General features: G+C 37.7%; 1 protein-coding gene across 1 annotated transcript in view; it reads left to right on the forward strand.

Moving 5' to 3' along the window:
* The first annotated feature begins 2,036 nt into the window (after positions 1 to 2,036).
* LOC124113717 (exocyst complex component 7-like) overlaps positions 2,037 to 23,252 on the forward strand; it is a 56,624-nt gene continuing 35,408 nt past the window's right edge. The window contains exon 1 of the mRNA XM_048392097.1: positions 2,037 to 2,086. The gene's annotated coding sequence lies outside the window, so the exon portion shown is untranslated. The remainder of the gene's footprint in view (positions 2,087 to 23,252) is intronic.

Raw genomic sequence — 23,252 nt, forward strand, 5'->3', positions numbered from 1 at the left:
AGGCAGCGATACACTATGACTGGTTTGTTTGTTTGTTTGTTGTTTAACTCCGCATTCGGCACTATTCCATCTATATGACGGCGGTCTGTAAATAATCGAATCTGGACCAGACAAGCCAGTGCTTTGCGTCATGAGCATCGACCTAGGCAATTGGGATCACCCAAGTCAGCGAGCCTGACCACCCGATCCCGTTAGTCGCCTCTTACGACAAGCGAAGTCGCCTCTTAAGCATTGTTCCTTTTAACAGAGTGTACCAAATTCTTTATGGTGATTGAGGATTATTTGTGATTCTCTTTCTTGGTTGTATTTTATATAAGACAGTGACATCACATGTTCCAATGGGATTGGTCTTTTTGTATATCTATCATTCTCAATTTTTAGTTTGTGATTACTTAAACGATGTTTTGATAAATGTGACCTATGAGCTTTGTTTTTACAATATGTAAGATAATTCTCAATGTTTATAGATGACTTGACCAACATGTATGTTCTTAACTTGCTGTTGGATAAATAGGAATCCCTTATTGAATGCGTGATCATATTTTTACATTTGGACTGAAGTTGGATTTATATTGGTTTCATTACATTTTTTGTGTTTACTATTTCAAAAGTTGGTTTTATTTAACCCAGAGATCGTTTTGACCAGAAAGATTGATATTTGCGACCAAAGCTTATTTAAGAATGGCATTTCTTGTGTTATATGTATATGACTTGTAATCAATTATTTTATATATTATTAATATTGGTACTAATAGTGGGTATATACCAAGTTCTGCCTGACAGCCTAGATATGTGTTTTCTTGCCTTGGTTTTCCTTGTGCTGACCATTTAAAGACACTGTTTCTTTTATTGTGATTTCCAAAGATAACTACATAAATAATAATCAAATTGTACTTTACACGAATCCTCTCCTCCCATTGCTTACACTTCCTTCCTCTGCATATAACATTATATTGCGGGGAACAATTGATGCTCTGCAGCAATCTCTACTTGTACCCTATTGCCTAGACTAACATTTAGTCTCTGAAATCTTATATTACACAATATCCTTCTTGACTCTAAAAATAAAAATAAAATTCCCTATGCTGATTGTGGAATAGAGCTAGCTTGAGCTGGCTAGACTTGCTTTTGTATGCATTTCTAGATTATGTTTTTTTCATAAAATAAATATATTCCACGTTCATGGTGCAGGACTACCTATTGCCCTCCCCTATCTTTTATGTCAGAATGAACCTCAATCCGACTCCGGCTCCTGAAACCTTGTTCTTTGATAACAAGGCCACTGGAAGGAAACTAACGAATTGTGTTAATTAGCACGTAGTCTCCGGGATAATTGGTCATTATCCCTTAGATAATGAGTGAAATGAGAAGTGAATGTTTGCAATGTATACGATGAATGACTGTTTATTGAATTAAAAGTTATGTTTGAATGTGTGAAAATTGCTAAGAAAGTGTATTAAATTAAAAGTGACCCAAATGTAAGTTTGGATTTGTGAATTTAGTACTGTGAATAAATGATTATTTGTCGTTTTGAGTGTATATAATGCATGGTTAATGCAGTTCGGTTTCGGACATCTTGGTTTAATACCGACTCGCTTCAAATGCAACAAATTTGCAAATAAATGGGTACGGGTCGTCCAAATTTGTGTACGGGTCCTCAAAATGTGTATACGGTCCTCTAAATTTGTGTATGGATCATCTAGGTTTGTGTACAGGTCCTCCATATTTTGTGTACGAGTCAGCAAAATAACAACCTAACAATTTAAAAAACAAAACCAAAAATTGTTAATGGTTTCATGTCGTGTATCTTATCACAACTAACTTTGAGTTTATGCGTGGCATCTTCTTTGTGATATAAACGAGCTGTTGTATCTATTGCAAGGGGTTTAAAGCACAAGAAAGCGATAGTAAAAAGATCTTTTTCTCAAACTAACATCGATTTTAGTTTCTCTTAACGATAACACAGACCATACAATAACTATTTTATCCGACAATCGAGTTTCATTATGTTTTACTAATATAGGAAATGGCTCTGCTGAAAGAAGTATAGCTGCTCGGTGCTTCCGCCTCTCGTTCGGGTGTAAACATTTCGGTCGAGTCAGTATACGTCCCTTTCCCAGACCAGGCCACAGCGCTACGTTTATCGAGTGGTATACATCTTGCAAGGGACGCGACTCTTCCCATTAATTACTTGCGCTCAGTGCTACTGTCATGGCGGATCTGTTTACGCATTTGTTTACTGTCGAAGGTCGGCTTGTTGTTATATTAACGTACAGATCGCTAACTATAACTGCCAGGAAGTCTCTTAGGTGGGTTATGGTCGGTTTTATTGTGGTTGTGTCAACAGTGCGAATGCTAAATTTGTTTGCCACCAAGTATGATTAAAATCGATATGGCTCAAGACATATCTTTTAGTATCTTATGTTATCCACGCGTGCCTCTTAGATCCTTTGGGTTAGTTGTGTCAGATTTGTTTGTTTGTTGTTGTTTAACGAAGCACTCACCAATATTTCAACTCAACTAAATGACGGCGGTCTGTAAATAATCGAGTTTGCTCATGTATTGTCATTTTAGCCATTAATAATAAGCGGCACTGCTTTTCAACCAAACCTTGTGAAATCATTTTATACCACCCGTTATTATTTTTTGTGTATCATGCACAATGTTAGACAAAAGGATGTGTTGAAAGTCTCTATGTTCTAACACTCATATGTTGAGTTTGTGTTCTGTTTCCAAAATAGAAAACACTACCATTTAACACTGCAAATTAGGGCTGGGACGGGTGACTCGGGTACTCGAGTCTTGTGGGCCCTGAATAGGACCCGGGTACCCACAGGACTACCCAGACCCGTGGTTAGTCACGTTATATTTTGTTTAAAGACAAAAACATACTATAGCTCAATGGTTACACTACAAGTCGCTAATGTTAAGATTATTTTCTGACGATGCACTCATTCCTTTTGACTTGTAAATGTTTGAGTAAAAATAAAGCTTCAGTCAACTTCAGTGTATGCATGATCTGATTGTTTGATACATGTATCTGAATAGCTTTAGCCAGGGCTGCGGTAAAACAATTACCAATCTGACATTTTGTTCCCTACTCTTGAGACTTACAGTGGGTACCCGGGTAATAGGGGATCGGGTAACCGGGTAGTAAATTTGAACTCGTCCCAGCCCTACTGTAAATATATCACAAAATAAATGCTTCAATAACTGCAAACTGTGAAAAGTTTTATTGTGGTATGGTACTTAGTTTTAAGTCTTAATTTCATTCCATCTGTGCTTTAAACTTAAATTTACAAATAAAGCGTGTGTGACAGTGTTAATGCACTTTTACACTTCCCAATACAAGGAATAAAATCTGGTATTCAAGTTTCAGTGAATGTTACTTTTGTTAGAAATACAGTCAAAATCAATTGGGTTTCTGTCACTTGCAGAACTACAACAATGGATCATCTCAAGCATGACAAGTACATCCTTAATATCAGAACTCAGCTATTTATCATATCTAGCTTGTGACAATTTTAACATGATATTCTCGTTTCACATTTGTCAACTGAATAATGTGTTATAGTTCACAAGAAAATTAAGTTAGCCAGTCAGGCAACCTTAATGTTATTTCCATGAGCCCTGCTTGAAATTAATGGTTTCTTAACCATAAAAGGTCGGGGATTTAATCTTTCCGAGGACATTTTCTAGTGTGACTTATAACTTGAAAACTACAGCATAGATTCTTCTCAAACTTTGTGTATTAATAGGACAGGTGCTGTGTGAGGTTTGATTTCAATTTTTGGATTTTCTGAAAAAATACAGCTGTTTTTCATTGGGTTACTTATATTTTTTCTACTTAAACATTTTAAGCACTGCATGCATTCTTTTGAAATTTAGGGAACAGTTTCCATACTAAAATAGAGGAGGTGCAGTGCACAGTTTGATAAGTGGAATTTCTCAGAAAATATACCGGTATCTTGTTTCATGTTTTCAACTTAGAAATATTTTTATACCCCTGACCTAAAAGCTTCAAAAGGGCAGCGCATCATATTTAGGACATAAACATACTGTGTTTTCAATGTAGAGCTAGGTTACCTGTAGATTTAACCATGCTAAATTGAATTTGGAACCAAAAGCGCAGCATGAGGTTTCAAATATTAAATCTCCATTCTACCACGACTAAATAAAATGCCAACTCTTTTGTAATACAAAAATATATTGAGTGAAGTGGCATGGGTTGAGTCCAGTATTTTGAGTGGGTTGTTGATCTGAATTTACGGAATCCCTGACAACAGCCTGTAAACACAATATGGTGCTCTATATGTCCAGCAGTTCCTTTACACTGTAATACTTCACACAAACTTATCATACCTTATCATATTGCTTGTCTATTGAATGTAGGAAGTAATCGTCGCTACCTCCACAACTGTTGTAATATATTTATTATTTTTACTATGTATGACTCCTACTGGTCACTCTACACATTAATATATCAAAGAAACATCCCTGTGTGTTTTCCAATATCAATTAAACGGGAGACGAACACTGGTCGCGGAAATGGACAACTACAGACTTTTCATATTGCTTGTATGTAGCACGTGGGTAAAAAATCGTCGCTACCTCCACAACTGTTGTAATATATTTATTAATTTTACTATTTATGACTCCTACTGGTCACTCTACACATTAATATATCAAAGAAACATCCCTGTGTGTTTTCCAATATCAATTAAACAGGAGACGAACACTGGTCGCGGAAATGGACAACTACAGACTTTTCATATTGCTTGTATGTAGCGCGTGGGTAAAAAATCGTCGCTACCTCCACAACTGTTGAAATATAATGATTATTTTTACTATTTATGACTCCTACTGGTCAGTATACACATTATTATAAAAAAGAACCATCGCTGTGTGTTTTCCAATATCAATTAAACAGGAGACGAACACTGGTCGCGGAAAGGGACAACTACAGACTTTTCATATTGATTGGATATGGCGCGTGGGTAAATAGTGGTCACTACGTCCACAGCTGTTGTAATATATTTATTATTTTTACTATGTATGACTCCTACTGGACCGTCTACACATTATTATATAAAAGAAACATCCCTGTGTGTTTTCCAATATCAATTAAACGGGAGACGAACATTGGTCGCGGAAAGGGACAACTGCAGACTTTTCACATTGCTTGTCTATTCAGTGTAGGAAATAATCGTCGCTACCTCCACAACTGTTGTAATATTTTTATTATTTTTACTATGTATGACTCCTACTGGACCGTCTACACATTATTATGTAAAAGAAACATCCCTGTGTGTTTTCCAATATCAATTAAACAGGAGACGAACACTGGTCGCGGAAAGGGACAACTACATACTTTTCACATTGCTTGTCTATTCAGTGTAGGAAGTAATCGTCACTACCTCCAGAACTGTTGTAATATATTTATTATTTTTACTATGTATGACTCCTACTGGTCACTCTACACATTATTATATCAAAGAAACATCCATGTGTGTTTTCCAATATCAATTAAACGGGAGACGAACAGTGGTCGCGGAAAGGGACAACTACAGACTTTTCATATTGCTTGCTTATAGCATGTGGGTAAATAGTGGTCACTACCTCTACAACTGTTGAAACATAATGATATGACTCCTACTGGTCACTCTACACATTATTATACAAAAGAAAGATCCCTGTGTGTTTTCCAATATCAATTAAACAGGAGACGAACACTGGTCGCGGAAAGGGACAACTACAGACTTTTCATATTGATTGGATATGGCGCGTGGGTAAATAGTGGTCACTACGTCCACAGCTGTTGTAATATATTTATTATTTTTACTATGTATGACTCCTACTGGACCGTCTACACATTATTGTACAAACGAAACATCCCTGTGTGTTTTCCAATATCAATTAAACAGGAGACGAACACTGGTCGCGGAAAGGGACAACTACAGACTTTTCACATTGCTTGTCTTTTCAGTGTAGGAAATAATCGTCGCTACCTCCACAACTGTTGTAATATTTTTATTATTTTTACTATGTATGACTCCTACTGGACCGTCTACACATTATTATGTAAAAGAAACATCCCTGTGTGTTTTCCAATATCAATTAAACGGGAGACGAACACTGGTCGCGGAAAGGGACAACTACAGACTTTTCACATTGCTTGTCTATTCAGTGTAGGAAGTAATCGTCACTACCTCCAGAACTGTTGTAATATATTTATTATTTTTACTATGTATGACTCCTACTGGTCACTCTACACATTATTATATCAAAGAAACATCCCTGTGTGTTTTCCAATATCAATTAAACGGGAGACGAACACTGGTCGCGGAAAGGGACAACTACAGACTTTTCATATTGCTTGCTTATAGCATGTGGGTAAATAGTGGTCACTACCTCCACAACTGTTGAAACATAATGATATGACTCCTACTGGACCGTCTACACATTATTATATAAAAGAAAGATCGCTGTGTGTTTTCCAATATCAATTAAACAGGAGACGAACACTGGTCGCGGAAAGGGACAACTACAGACTTTTCATATTGATTGGATATGGCGCGTGGGTAAATAGTGGTCACTACGTCCACAGCTGTTGTAATATATTTATTATTTTTACTATGTATGACTCCTACTGGACCGTCTACACATTATTATGTAAAAGAAACATCCCTGTGTGTTTTCCAATATCAATTAAACAGGAGACGAACACTGGTCGCGGAAAGGGATAACTACAGACTTTTCATATTGATTGTCTGTTGAGTGTAGGAAGTAATCGTCGCTACCTCCAGAACTGTTGTAATATATTTATTATTTTTACTATGTATGACTCCTACTGGTCACTCTACACATTATTATATCAAAGAAACATCCATGTGTGTTTTCCAATATCAATTAAACGGGAGACGAACAGTGGTCGCGGAAAGGGACAACTACAGACTTTTCATATTGCTTGCTTATAGCATGTGGGTAAATAGTGGTCACTACCTCTACAACTGTTGAAACATAATGATATGACTCCTACTGGTCACTCTACACATTATTATACAAAAGAAAGATCCCTGTGTGTTTTCCAATATCAATTAAACAGGAGACGAACACTGGTCGCGGAAAGGGACAACTACAGACTTTTCATATTGATTGGATATGGCGCGTGGGTAAATAGTGGTCACTACGTCCACAGCTGTTGTAATATATTTATTATTTTTACTATGTATGACTCCTACTGGACCGTCTACACATTATTGTACAAACGAAACATCCCTGTGTGTTTTCCAATATCAATTAAACAGGAGACGAACACTGGTCGCGGAAAGGGACAACTACAGACTTTTCACATTGCTTGTCTTTTCAGTGTAGGAAATAATCGTCGCTACCTCCACAACTGTTGTAATATTTTTATTATTTTTACTATGTATGACTCCTACTGGACCGTCTACACATTATTATGTAAAAGAAACATCCCTGTGTGTTTTCCAATATCAATTAAACAGGAGACGAACACTGGTCGCGGAAAGGGACAACTACAGACTTTTCACATTGCTTGTCTGTTCAGTGTAGGAAGTAATCGTCACTACCTCCAGAACTGTTGTAATATATTTATTATTTTTACTATGTATGACTCCTACTGGTCACTCTACACATTATTATATCAAAGAAACATCCCTGTGTGTTTTCCAATATCAATTAAACGGGAGACGAACACTGGTCGCGGAAAGGGACAACTACAGACTTTTCATATTGCTTGCTTATAGCATGTGGGTAAATAGTGGTCACTACCTCCACAACTGTTGAAACATAATGATATGACTCCTACTGGACCGTCTACACATTATTATATAAAAGAAAGATCGCTGTGTGTTTTCCAATATCAATTAAACAGGAGACGAACACTGGTCGCGGAAAGGGACAACTACAGACTTTTCATATTGATTGGATATGGCGCGTGGGTAAATAGTGGTCACTACGTCCACAGCTGTTGTAATATATTTATTATTTTTACTATGTATGACTCCTACTGGACCGTCTACACATTATTATGTAAAAGAAACATCCCTGTGTGTTTTCCAATATCAATTAAACAGGAGACGAACACTGGTCGCGGAAAGGGATAACTACAGACTTTTCATATTGATTGTCTGTTGAGTGTAGGAAGTAATCGTCGCTACCTCCAGAACTGTTGTAATATATTTATTATTTTTACTATGTATGACTCCTACTTGTCACTCTACACATTATTATATCAAAGAAACATCCCTGTGTGTTTTCCAATATCAATTAAACAGGAGACGAACACTGGTCACGGAAAGGGACAACTACAGACTTTTCATATTGCTTGTATGTAGCGCGTGGGTAAAAAATCGTCGCTACCTCCACAACTGTTGTAATATATTTATTAATTTTACTATGTATGACTCCTACTGGTCACTCTACACATTATTATATCAAAGAAACATCCCTGTGTGTTTTCCAATATCAATTAAACAGGAGACGAACACTGGTTGCGGAAAGGGACAACTACAGACTTTTCATATTGCTTGTATGTAGCGCGTGGGTAAAAAATCGTCACTACCTCCACAACTGTTGTAATATATTTATTAATTTTACTATGTATGACTCCTACTGGTCACTCTACACATTATTAGATCAAAGAAACATCCCTGCGTGTTTCCAATATCAATTAAACCGGAGACGAACACTGGTCGCGGAAAGGGACAACTACAGACTTTTCATATTGCTTGTATGTAGCGCGTGGGTAAAAAATCGTCGCTACCTCCACAACTATTGAAATATAATGATTATTTTTACTATTTATGACTCCTACTGGTCAGTATACACATTATTATATAAAAGAACCATCGCTGTGTGTTTTCCAATATCAATTAAACAGGAGACGAACAATGGTCGCGGAAATGGACAACTACAGACTTTTCATATTGATTGGATATGGCGCGTGGGTAAATAGTGGTCACTACGTCCACAACTGTTGTAATATATATATGTGTTATTTTTACTACGCATGACCCCTACTGGCCACTCTACCCATTATTATATAACAAAAACATCCCTGTGTGTTTTCCAATATCAATTAAACAGGAGACGAACACTGGTCGCGGAAAGGGACAACTACAGACTTTTCACATTGCTTGTCTTTTCAGTGTAGGAAATAATCGTCGCTACCTCCACAACTGTTGTAATATTTTTATTATTTTTACTATGTATGACTCCTACTGGACCGTCTACACATTATTATGTAAAAGAAACATCCCTGTGTGTTTTCCAATATCAATTAAACAGGAGACGAACACTGGTCGCGGAAAGGGACAACTACAGACTTTTCACATTGCTTGTCTATTCAGTGTAGGAAGTAATCGTCACTACCTCCAGAACTGTTGTAATATATTTATTATTTTTACTATGTATGACTCCTACTGGTCACTCTACACATTATTATATCAAAGAAACATCCCTGTGTGTTTTCCAATATCAATTAAACGGGAGACGAACACTGGTCGCGGAAAGGGACAACTACAGACTTTTCATATTGCTTGCTTATAGCATGTGGGTAAATAGTGGTCACTACCTCCACAACTGTTGAAACATAATGATATGACTCCTACTGGACCGTCTACACATTATTATATAAAAGAAAGATCGCTGTGTGTTTTCCAATATCAATTAAACAGGAGACGAACACTGGTCGCGGAAATGGACAACTACAGACTTTTCATATTGATTGGATATGGCGCGTGGGTAAATAGTGGTCACTACGTCCACAACTGTTGTAATATATATATGTGTTATTTTTACTACGCATGACCCCTACTGGCCACTCTACCCATTATTATATAACAAAAACATCCCTGTGTGTTTTCCAATATCAATTAAACAGGAGACGAACACTGGTCGCGGAAAGGGACAACTACAGACTTTTCACATTGCTTGTCTTTTCAGTGTAGGAAATAATCGTCGCTACCTCCACAACTGTTGTAATATTTTTATTATTTTTACTATGTATGACTCCTACTGGACCGTCTACACATTATTATGTAAAAGAAACATCCCTGTGTGTTTTCCAATATCAATTAAACAGGAGACGAACACTGGTCGCGGAAAGGGACAACTACAGACTTTTCACATTGCTTGTCTATTCAGTGTAGGAAGTAATCGTCACTACCTCCAGAACTGTTGTAATATATTTATTATTTTTACTATGTATGACTCCTACTGGTCACTCTACACATTATTATATCAAAGAAACATCCCTGTGTGTTTTCCAATATCAATTAAACGGGAGACGAACACTGGTCGCGGAAAGGGACAACTACAGACTTTTCATATTGCTTGCTTATAGCATGTGGGTAAATAGTGGTCACTACCTCCACAACTGTTGAAACATAATGATATGACTCCTACTGGACCGTCTACACATTATTATATAAAAGAAAGATCGCTGTGTGTTTTCCAATATCAATTAAACAGGAGACGAACACTGGTCGCGGAAAGGGACAACTACAGACTTTTCATATTGATTGGATATGGCGCGTGGGTAAATAGTGGTCACTACGTCCACAGCTGTTGTAATATATATATAATTTTTACTATGTATGACTCCTACTGGACCGTCTACACATTATTATACAAACGAAACATCCCTGTGTGTTTTCCAATATCAATTAAACAGGAGACGAACACTGGTCGCGGAAAGGGACAACTACAGACTTTTCACATTGCTTGTCTTTTCAGTGTAGGAAATAATCGTCGCTACCTCCACAACTGTTGTAATATATTTATTATTTTTACTATGTATGACTCCTACTGGACCGTCTACGCATTATTATATCAAAGAAACATCCCTGTGTGTTTTCCAATATCAATTAAACGGGAGACGAACACTGGTCGCGGAAAGGGACAACTACAGACTTTTCATATTGCTTGCTTATAGCGTGTGGTTAAATAGTGGTCACTACTTCCACAGCTGTTGTAATATAATGATTATTTTTACTATGTATGACTCCTACTGGTCAGTATACACATTATTATATAAAAGAACCATCGCTGTGTGTTTTCCAATTTCAATTAAACAGGAGACGAACACTGGTCGCGGAAAGGGACAACTACAGACTTTTCACATTGCTTGTCTATTCAGTGTAGGAAATAATCGTCGCTACCTCCACAACTTTTGTAATATTTTTATTATTTTTACTATGTATGACTCCTACTGGACCGTCTACACATTATTATGTAAAAGAAACATCCCTGTGTGTTTTCCAATATCAATTAAACAGGAGACGAACACTGGTCGCGGAAAGGGACAACCACAGACTTTTCACATTGCTTTTCTATTGAGTGTAGGAAGTAATCGTCGGTACCACCACAACTGTTGTAATATATTTATTATTTTTACTATGTATGACTCCTACTGGTCACTCTACAAATTATTATATCAAAGAAACATCCCTGTGTGTTTTCCAATATCAATTAAACAGGAGACGAACACTGGTCGCGGAAAGGGACAACTACAGACTTTTCATATTGATTGGATATAGCGCGTGGGTAAATGATGGTCACTACCCCCACAGCTGTTGTAATATATAGAATATTTTTGCTATGGATGACCCCTACTGGTTACTTTACACATTGTTATATCAAAGAAACATCCATGTGTGTTTTCTCTTATCAATTAAACAGGAGACGAACACTGGTCGCGGAAAGGGACAACTACAGACTTTTTATATTGCTCGCTTATAGCATGTGGGTAAATAGTGGTCACTACCTCCACAACTGTTGAAACATAATGATATGACTCCTACTGGACCGTCTACATATTATTATATAAAAGAAACATCCCTGTGTGTTTTCCAATATCAATTAAACAGGAGACGAACAGTGGTCGCGTAAAGGGACAACTACAGACTTTTCACATTGCTTGGATATAGCGTGTCAGTAAATAGTGGTCACTACGTCCACAGCTGTTGAAACATAATGATATGACTCCTACTGGACCGTCTACACATTATTATATAAAAGAAACATCCCTGTGTGTTTTCCAATATCAATTAAACAGGAGACGAACACTGGTCGCGGAAAGGGACATCTACAGACATTTCATATTCCTTGGCTGTAGCGTGTCAGTAAATAGTGGTCACTACTTCCACAACTGTTGTAATATTTTTTCTTATTTTTACTATGTATGACTCCTACTGGACCGTCTACACATTATTATATAAAAGAAACATCCCTGTTTGTTTTCCAATATCAATTAAACAGGAGACGAACACTGGTCGCGGAAAGGGACAACTACAGACTTTTCATATTGCTTGCTTATAGCGTGTGGTTAAATAGTGGTCACTACTTCCACAGCTGTTGTAATATAATGATTATTTTTACTATGTATGACTCCTACTGGTCAGTATACACATTATTATATAAAAGAACCATCGCTGTGTGTTTTCCAATTTCAATTAAACAGGAGACGAACACTGGTCGCGGAAAGGGACAACTACAGACTTTTCATATTGCTTGTCTATTCAGTGTAGGAAATAATCGTCGCTACCTCCACAACTGTTGTAATAGATTTATTATTTTTACTATGTATGACTCCTACTGGTCACTCTACACATTATTATTTAACAAAAACATCCCTGTGTGTTTTCCAATATCAATTAAACAGGAGACGAACACTGGTCGCGGAAAGGGACAACTACAGACGTTTCATATTGCTTGTATATAGCATGTGGGTAAATAATCGTCGCTACCTCTACATCTGTCGTAAGATCTTTTCTATTTTTACTATGTATGACTCCTACTGGTCACTCTACACATTATTAGATCAAAGAAACATCCCTTTGTATTTTCCAATATCAATTAAACAGGAGAAGAACACTGGTCGCGGAAAGGGACAACTACAGACAACTACAGACTTTTCATATTGCTTGTATGTAGCGTGTGGGTAAATAATCGTCGCTACCTCCACAACTGTTGAAATATCATGATTATTTTTACTATGTATGAATCCTACTGGACCGACATTTGTTTCAGTAAGGTCTTCTGTTCTCTGTAGTATAATAAACTGTAGACAATTGTAAATTTAGTAGAAGCATGCAATTCTATTCAATACTCAAATGGCATGACAACTACCTTCTTTTGCCTCACAGATGTATGCGCGTACTTGCAGAGCCATGTTTGTGAAGACACAATCACAAACAGGGAACCATCTATGGGTCTAATGTCCTCATTCTTGCCATTTTGCATTACCCGTGCATTATCGGACGCAGTAGGTATATCTATAAGAATAAAAAATATATATTACTTCAAAGACGTTTCTTAGTTCCTAACGAGAAACTTTACTTATGACAAGTTTTATTACTTAAAACTTACTTGTCGGAAACAAATTATACCATTCTTATAATATTACAGTTATGCACTGTCTATTATAATTTTAACACATAATAAATATTACAACTGTTCAGTGTATGGTATCCGATTCTTTACTTACAGTTTATGTTATAATTTATCTTTTTATAATTTTTATAAGTTTTGCCCTGTATTTTCAATGGTGACTTTTCTATCTTAAGCCATATAAGGCATTATTCAACATCTTTTATTGGTTGTTGCTGTATTTGGAAAAGAGTCACTCACTGAAAAAGGCGGCGCTTAAGCAAAGTAAGTAGCAATCTGGTTGGTTAAAGACCATCACCTTTCTGGATTATTTCATTCAGAAATAGCTGCCTGTGAAATTTTGATAGTATCGCTGACATCTGGCATCGTGGTGAAAGACCTGTCATCAAGGGCCAATGCAACGCCGGTGTTTTCTGTAATTATAATGATGATGTAAATTTAAATCGACAGTTCTTAATTAGGAGTTAACGATGTGACTCGGGGGTCACATTCATTGAGCGCTGGATCTTCCTATCTCACAGATATTATAAACAAACAGTCATTGCTTCAGTCTTGTGCGGTAATTAAATCATCAATTTATTAAATTGTATTGACACTTGTATCCCATGTGTTCGTCCCCCGTTTAATTGATAATGGAAAACACACAGGGATGTTTCTGTTATGTAATAATGTGTAGAAGGACCAGTAAAAGTTATACATAGTAAAAATAATAGATATATTACAACAGTTGTGGAGGTAGCGACGATTATTTACACTCACGCTATGTACAAGCAATATGAAAAGTCTGTACTTATCCCTTTCCGCGACCAGTGTTCGTCTCCCGTTAAATGGATAATGGAATTAACACAGGGATGTTTCTTTTATCTAATACTGTGTAGTGTGGCTAGTAGGAGTCATAAATAGTGCGAATAATAAATATATTACAACAGTTGTGGAGGCAGCGACGATTATTTACCCACACGCTATACACAAGCAATATGAAAAGTCTGTAGCTGTCCCTTTCCGCGACCACTGTTCGTCTCCCGCTAAATGGATAATGGAAAACACACAGGGATGTTTCTTTTATCTGATAATGTGTAGTGTGACCAGTAGGAGTCATACATAGTAAAAATAATAAATATATTACAACAGTTGTGGAGGTAGCGACGATTATTTACCCACACGCCTTATACAAGCAATATGAAAAGTCTGCAGCTGTCCCTTTCCGCGACCACTGTTCGTCTCCCGCTAAATGGATAATGGAAAACGCACAGGGATGTTTCTTTTATCTGATAATGTGTATTGTGATCAGTAGGAGTCATGCATAGTAAAAATAATAGATATATTACAACTGTTGTGGAGGCAGCGACGATTATTTACACACACACACGCTATATACAAGCGTGCAATATGAAAAGTCTGTACTTGTCCCTTTCCGCGTCCACTGTTCGTCTTCCGTTAAATAGATAATTGAAAACACACAGGGATGTTTCTTTGATAAAGTACTGTGTAGTGTGGCCAGTAGGGGTCATACATAGTAAAAATAATAGATATATTACAACAGTTGTGGAGGTAGCGACGATTATTTACACACACACACGCTATGTACAAGCGTGCAATATGAAAAGTCTGTACTTGTCCCTTTCCGCGACCACTGTTCGTCTTCCGTTAAATAGATAATTGAAAACACACAGGGATGTTTCTTTGATAAAGTACTGTGTAGTGTGGCCAGTAGGGGTCATACATAGTAAAAATAATAGATATATTACAACAGTTGTGGAGGTAGCGACGATTATTTACACACACACACGCTATATACAAGCGTGCAATATGAAAAGTCTGTACTTGTCCCTTGCCGCGACCACTGTTCGTCTTCCGTTAAATAGATAATTGAAAACACACAGGGATGTTTCTTTGATAAAGTACTGTGTAGTGTGGTCAGTAGGGGTCATACATAGTAAAAATAATAGATATATTACAACAGTTGTGGAGGTAGCGACGATTATTTACACACACACACGCTATAAACAAGCGTGCAATATGAAAAGTCTGTACTTGTCCCTTTCCGCGACCACTGTTCGTCTTCCGTTAAATAGATAATTGAAAACACACAGGGATGTTTCTTTTATTTAATAATGGGAATTGTGGCCAGTAGGAGTGATGAAAAGTAAAGATAATAGATATATTACAACAGTTGTGGAGGCAGCGACGATTATTTACACACACGCTATGTACAAGTGATAGGAAAAGTCTGCAGCTGTCCCTTTCCGCGACTACTGTTCGTCTCCCGCTAAATGGATAATGGAAAACACACAGGGATGTTTCTTTTATCTAATACTGTGTAGTGTGGCCAGTAGGGGTCATGCATAGTGCGAATAATAAATATATTACAACAGTTGTGGAGGTAGCGACGATTATTTACATACACTCTATACACAAGCAATATGAAAAGTCTGTACTTGTCCCTTTCCGCGACCACTGTTCGTCTCCCGCTAAATGGATAATGGAAAACACACAGGGATGTTTCTTTTATCTAATAATGTGTAGTGTGGCCAGTAGGAGTCATACATAGTAAAAATAATAGATATATTACAACAGTTGTTGAGGCAGCGACGATTATTTACCCACGCGCTATATACAAGCAATTGGAAAAGTCTGTAGCTGTCCCTTTCCGCGACCACTGTTCGTCTCCCGCTAAATGGATAATGGAAAACACACAGGGATGTTTCTTTTATCTAATAATGTGTAGTGTGGCCAGTAGGGGTCATACATAGTGCGAATAATAAAGATATTACAACAGTTGTGGAGGCAGCGACGATTATTTACCCACACGCTATATACAAGCAATAGGAAAAGTCTGTAGCTGTCCCTTTCCGCGACCACTATTCGTCTCCCGCTAAATGGATAATGGAAAACACACTGAAATGTTTCTTTTATCTAATAATGGGAAGTGTGGCCAGTAGGAGTCATACATAGTAAAAATAATAGATATATTACAACAGTTGTTGAGGCAGCGACGATTATTTACACACACACTCTATACACAAGCAATATGAAAAGTCTGTAGCTGTCCCTTTCCGCGACCACTGTTCGTCTCCCGTTAAATGGATAATTGAAAACACACAGGGATGTTTCTTTTATCTAATAATGGGAAGTGTGGCCAGTAGGAGTCATACATAGTAAAGATAATAGATATATTACAACAGCTGTGGAGGCAACGACGATTATTTACACACACACTCTATACACAAGCAATATGAAAAGTCTGTAGCTGTCCCTTTCCGCGACCACTGTTCGTCTCCCGTTAAATGGATAATTGAAAACACACAGGGATGTTTCTTTTATCTAATAATGTGTAGTGTGGCCAGTAGGAGTCATACATAGTAAAGATAATAGATATATTACAACAGCTGTGGAGGCAGCGACGATTATTTACACACACACTCTATACACAAGCAATATGAAAAGTCTGCAGCTGTCCCTTTCCGCGACCACTGTTCGTCTCCCGTTAAATGGATAATGGAAAACACACAGGGATGTTTCTTTTATCTAATAATGGAAAGTGTGGCCAGTAGGAGTCATATGTAGTACAAATAATAAATATATTACAACAGTTGTGGAGGCAGCGACGATTATTTACCCACACGCTATATACAAGCAATAGGAAAAGTCTGTAGCTGTCCCTTTCCGCGACCACTGTTCGTCTCCCGCTAAATGGATAATGGAAAACACACAGGGATGTTTCTTTTATCTAATAATGTGTAGTGTGGCCAGTAGGAGTGATGGAAAGTAAAGATAATAGATATATTACAACAGTTGTGGAGGCAGCGACGATTATTTACACACACGCTATGTACAAGTGATAGGAAAAGTCTGCAGCTGTCCCTTTCCGCGACCACTGTTCGTCTCCCGCTAAATGGATAATGGAAAACACACCGAAATGTTTCTTTTATCTAATAATGTGTAGTGTGGCCAGTAGGGGTCATACATAGTGCGAATAATAAATATATTACAACAGTTGTGGAGGAAGCGACGATTATTTACATACACTCTATACACAAGCAATATGAAAAGTCTGTACTTGTCCCTTGCCGCGACCACTGTTCGTCTCCCGTTAAATGGATAATTGAAAACACACAGGGATGTTTCTTTTATCTAATAATGGGAAGTGTGGCCAGTAGGAGTCATACATAGTAAAAATAATAGATATATTACAACAGTTGTTGAGGCAGCGACGATTATTTACACACACACTCTATACACAAGCAATATGAAAAGTCTGTAGCTGTCCCTTTCCGCGACCACTGTTCGTCTCCCGTTAAATGGATAATTGAAAACACACAGGGATGTTTCTTTTATCTAATAATGGGAAGTGTGGCCAGTAGGAGTCATACATAGTAAAGATAATAGATATATTACAACAGCTGTGGAGGCAACGACGATTATTTACACACACACTCTATACACAAGCAATATGAAAAGTCTGTAGCTGTCCCTTTCCGCGACCACTGTTCGTCTCCCGTTAAATGGATAATTGAAAACACACAGGGATGTTTCTTTTATCTAATAATGTGTAGTGTGGCCAGTAGGAGTCATACATAGTAAAGATAATAGATATATTACAACAGCTGTGGAGGCAGCGACGATTATTTACACACACACTCTATACACAAGCAATATGAAAAGTCTGCAGCTGTCCCTTTCCGCGACCACTGTTCGTCTCCCGTTAAATGGATAATGGAAAACACACAGGGATGTTTCTTTTATCTAATAATGGAAAGTGTGGCCAGTAGGAGTCATATGTAGTACAAATAATAAATATATTACAACAGTTGTGGAGGCAGCGACGATTATTTACCCACACGCTATATACAAGCAATAGGAAAAGTCTGTAGCTGTCCCTTTCCGCGACCACTGTTCGTCTCCCGCTAAATGGATAATGGAAAACACACAGGGATGTTTCTTTTATCTAATACTGTGTAGTGTGGTCAGTAGGGGTCATACATAGTGCGAATAATAAATATATTACAACAGTTGTGGAGGTAGCGACGATTATTTACATACACTCTATACACAAGCAATATGAAAAGTCTGTACTTGTCCCTTTCCGCGACCAGTGTTCGTCTCCTGTTTAATTGATATTGGAAAACACACAGGGATGGGTTTTTTTATCTCATAATGTGTAGTGTGGCCAGTAGGAGTCATACATAGTAAAAATAATAGATATATTACAACAGTTGTTGAGGCAGCGACGATTATTTACACACACACTCTATACACAAGCAATATGAAAAGTCTGTAGCTGTCCCTTTCCGCGACCACTATTCGTCTCCCGCTAAATGGATAATGGAAAACACACAGGGATGTTTCTTTTATCTAATAATGGAAAGTGTGGCCAGTAGGAGTCATACGTAGTACAAATAATAAATATATTACAACAGTTGTGGAGGCAGCGACGATTATTTACCCACACGCTATATACAAGCAATAGGAAAAGTCTGTAGCTGTCCCTTTCCGCGACCACTGTTCGTCTCCCGCTAAATGGATAATGGAAAACACACTGAAATGTTTCTTTTATCTAATAATGTGTAGTGTGGCCAGTAGGGGTCATACATAGTGCGAATAATAAATATATTACAACAGTTGTGGAGGCAGCGACGATTATTTACCCACACGCTATATACAAGCAATAGGAAAAGTCTGTAGCTGTCCCTTTCCGCGACCACTGTTCGTCTCCCGCTAAATGGATAATGGAAAACACACAGGGATGTTTCTTTTATCTAATACTGTGTAGTGTGGTCAGTAGGGGTCATACATAGTGCGAATAATAAATATATTACAACAGTTGTGCAGGTAGCGACGATTATTTACATACACTCTATACACAAGCAATATGAAAAGTCTGTACTTGTCCCTTTCCGCGACCAGTGTTCGTCTCCTGTTTAATTGATATTGGAAAACACACAGGGATGGGTTTTTTTATCTCATAATGTGTAGTGTGGCCAGTAGGAGTCATACATAGTAAAAATAATAGATATATTACAACAGTTGTTGAGGCAGCGACGATTATTTACACACACACTCTATACACAAGCAATATGAAAAGTCTGTAGCTGTCCCTTTCCGCGACCACTATTCGTCTCCCGCTAAATGGATAATGGAAAACACACAGGGATGTTTCTTTTATCTAATAATGGGAAGTGTGGCCAGTAGGAATCATACATAGTAAAGATAATAGATATATTACAACAGCTGTGGAGGCAGCGACGATTATTTACACACACACTCTATAAACAAGCAATATGAAAAGTCTGTAGCTGTCCCTTTCCGCGACCACTGTTCGTCTCCCGTTAAATGGATAATTGAAAACACACAGGGATGTTTCTTTTATCTAATAATGTGTAGTGTGGCCAGTAGGAGTCATACATAGTAAAGATAATAGATATATTACAACAGCTGTGGAGGCAACGACGATTATTTACACACACACTCTATACACAAGCAATATGAAAAGTCTGTAGCTGTCCCTTTCCGCGACCACTGTTCGTCTCCCGTTAAATGGATAATTGAAAACACACAGGGATGTTTCTTTTATCTAATAATGTGTAGTGTGGCCAGTAGGAGTCATACATAGTAAAGATAATAGATATATTACAACAGCTGTGGAGGCAGCGACGATTATTTACACACACACTCTATACACAAGCAATATGAAAAGTCTGCAGCTGTCCCTTTCCGCGACCACTGTTCGTCTCCCGTTAAATGGATAATGGAAAACACACAGGGATGTTTCTTTTATCTAATAATGGAAAGTGTGGCCAGTAGGAGTCATATGTAGTACAAATAATAAATATATTACAACAGTTGTGGAGGCAGCGACGATTATTTACCCACACGCTATATACAAGCAATAGGAAAAGTCTGTAGCTGTCCCTTTCCGCGACCACTGTTCGTCTCCCGCTAAATGGATAATGGAAAACACACAGGGATGTTTCTTTTATCTAATACTGTGTAGTGTGGTCAGTAGGGGTCATACATAGTGCGAATAATAAATATATTACAACAGTTGTGGAGGTAGCGACGATTATTTACATACACTCTATACACAAGCAATATGAAAAGTCTGTACTTGTCCCTTTCCGCGACCAGTGTTCGTCTCCTGTTTAATTGATATTGGAAAACACACAGGGATGGGTTTTTTTATCTCATAATGTGTAGTGTGGCCAGTAGGAGTCATACATAGTAAAAATAATAGATATATTACAACAGTTGTTGAGGCAGCGACGATTATTTACACACACACTCTATACACAAGCAATATGAAAAGTCTGTAGCTGTCCCTTTCCGCGACCACTATTCGTCTCCCGCTAAATGGATAATGGAAAACACACAGGGATGTTTCTTTTATCTAATAATGGAAAGTGTGGCCAGTAGGAGTCATACGTAGTACAAATAATAAATATATTACAACAGTTGTGGAGGCAGCGACGATTATTTACCCACACGCTATATACAAGCAATAGGAAAAGTCTGTAGCTGTCCCTTTCCGCGACCACTGTTCGTCTCCCGCTAAATGGATAATGGAAAACACACTGAAATGTTTCTTTTATCTAATAATGTGTAGTGTGGCCAGTAGGGGTCATACATAGTGCGAATAATAAATATATTACAACAGTTGTGGAGGCAGCGACGATTATTTACCCACACGCTATATACAAGCAATAGGAAAAGTCTGTAGCTGTCCCTTTCCGCGACCACTGTTCGTCTCCCGCTAAATGGATAATGGAAAACACACAGGGATGTTTCTTTTATCTAATACTGTGTAGTGTGGTCAGTAGGGGTCATACATAGTGCGAATAATAAATATATTACAACAGTTGTGCAGGTAGCGACGATTATTTACATACACTCTATACACAAGCAATATGAAAAGTCTGTAGCTGTCCCTTTCCGCGACCAGTGTTCGTCTCCTGTTTAATTGATATTGGAAAACACACAGGGATGGGTTTTTTTATCTCATAATGTGTAGTGTGGCCAGTAGGAGTCATACATAGTAAAAATAATAGATATATTACAACAGTTGTTGAGGCAGCGACGATTATTTACACACACACTCTATACACAAGCAATATGAAAAGTCTGTAGCTGTCCCTTTCCGCGACCACTATTCGTCTCCCGCTAAATGGATAATGGAAAACACACAGGGATGTTTCTTTTATCTAATAATGGGAAGTGTGGCCAGTAGGAATCATACATAGTAAAGATAATAGATATATTACAACAGCTGTGGAGGCAGCGACGATTATTTACACACACACTCTATAAACAAGCAATATGAAAAGTCTGTAGCTGTCCCTTTCCGCGACCACTGTTCGTCTCCCGTTAAATGGATAATTGAAAACACACAGGGATGTTTCTTTTATCTAATAATGGGAAGTGTGGCCAGTAGGAGTCATACATAGTAAAGATAATAGATATATTACAACAGCTGTGGAGGCAGCGACGATTATTTACACACACACTCTATACACAAGCAATATGAAAAGTCTGTAGCTGTCCCTTTCCGCGACCACTGTTCGTCTCCCGCTAAATGGATAATGGAAAACACACAGGGGTGTTTCTTTTATCTAATAATGTGTAGTGTGGCCAGTAGGGGTCATACATAGTGCGAATAATAAATATATTGCAACAGTTGTGGAGGTACCGACGATTATTTACCCACACGCTATATACAAGCAATAGGAAAAGTCTGTAGCTGTCCCTTTCCGCGACCACTGTTCGTCTCCCGCTAAATGGATAATGGAAAACACACTGAAATGTTTCTTTTATCTAATAATGTGTAGTGTGGCCAGTAGGAGTGATGGAAAGTAAAGATAATAGATATATTACAACAGTTGTGGAGGCAGCGACGATTATTTACACACACGCTATGTACAAGTGATAGGAAAAGTCTGCAGCTGTCCCTTTCCGCGACCACTGTTCGTCTCCCGCTAAATGGATAATGGAAAACACACAGGGATGTTTCTTTTATCTAATACTGTGTAGTGTGGCCAGTAGGAGTCATACATAGTGCGAATAATAAATATATTACAACAGTTGTGCAGGTAGCGACGATTATTTACATACACTCTATACACAAGCAATATGAAAAGTCTGTACTTGTCCCTTTCCGCGACCAGTGTTCGTCTCCTGTTTAATTGATATTGGAAAACACAAAGGGATGGGGTTTTTTTATCTCATAATGTGTAGTGTGGCCAGTAGGAGTCATACATAGTAAAAATAATAGATATATTACAACAGTTGTTGAGGCAGCGACGATTATTTACACACACACTCTATACACAAGCAATATGAAAAGTCTGTAGCTGTCCCTTTCCGCGACCACTATTCGTCTCCCGCTAAATGGATAATGGAAAACACACAGGGATGTTTCTTTTATCTAATAATGGGAAGTGTGGCCAGTAGGAATCATACATAGTAAAGATAATAGATATATTACAACAGCTGTGGAGGCAGCGACGATTATTTACACACACACTCTATACACAAGCAATATGAAAAGTCTGTAGCTGTCCCTTTCCGCGACCACTGTTCGTCTCCCGTTAAATGGATAATTGAAAACACACAGGGATGTTTCTTTTATCTAATAATGGAAAGTGTGGCCAGTAGGAGTCATACGTAGTGCAAATAATAAATATATTACAACAGTTGTGGAGGCAGCGACGATTATTTACCCACACGCTATATACAAGCAATAGGAAAAGTCTGTACCTGTCCCTTTCCGCGACCACTATTCGTCTCCCGCTAAATGGATAATGGAAAACACACTGAAATGTTTCTTTTATCTAATAATGTGT

Source organism: Haliotis rufescens, unplaced genomic scaffold, assembly GCF_023055435.1.
Source record: "Haliotis rufescens isolate VD_foot unplaced genomic scaffold, xgHalRufe1.0.p SCAF_11, whole genome shotgun sequence".
NCBI lineage: Eukaryota > Metazoa > Mollusca > Gastropoda > Lepetellida > Haliotidae > Haliotis > Haliotis rufescens.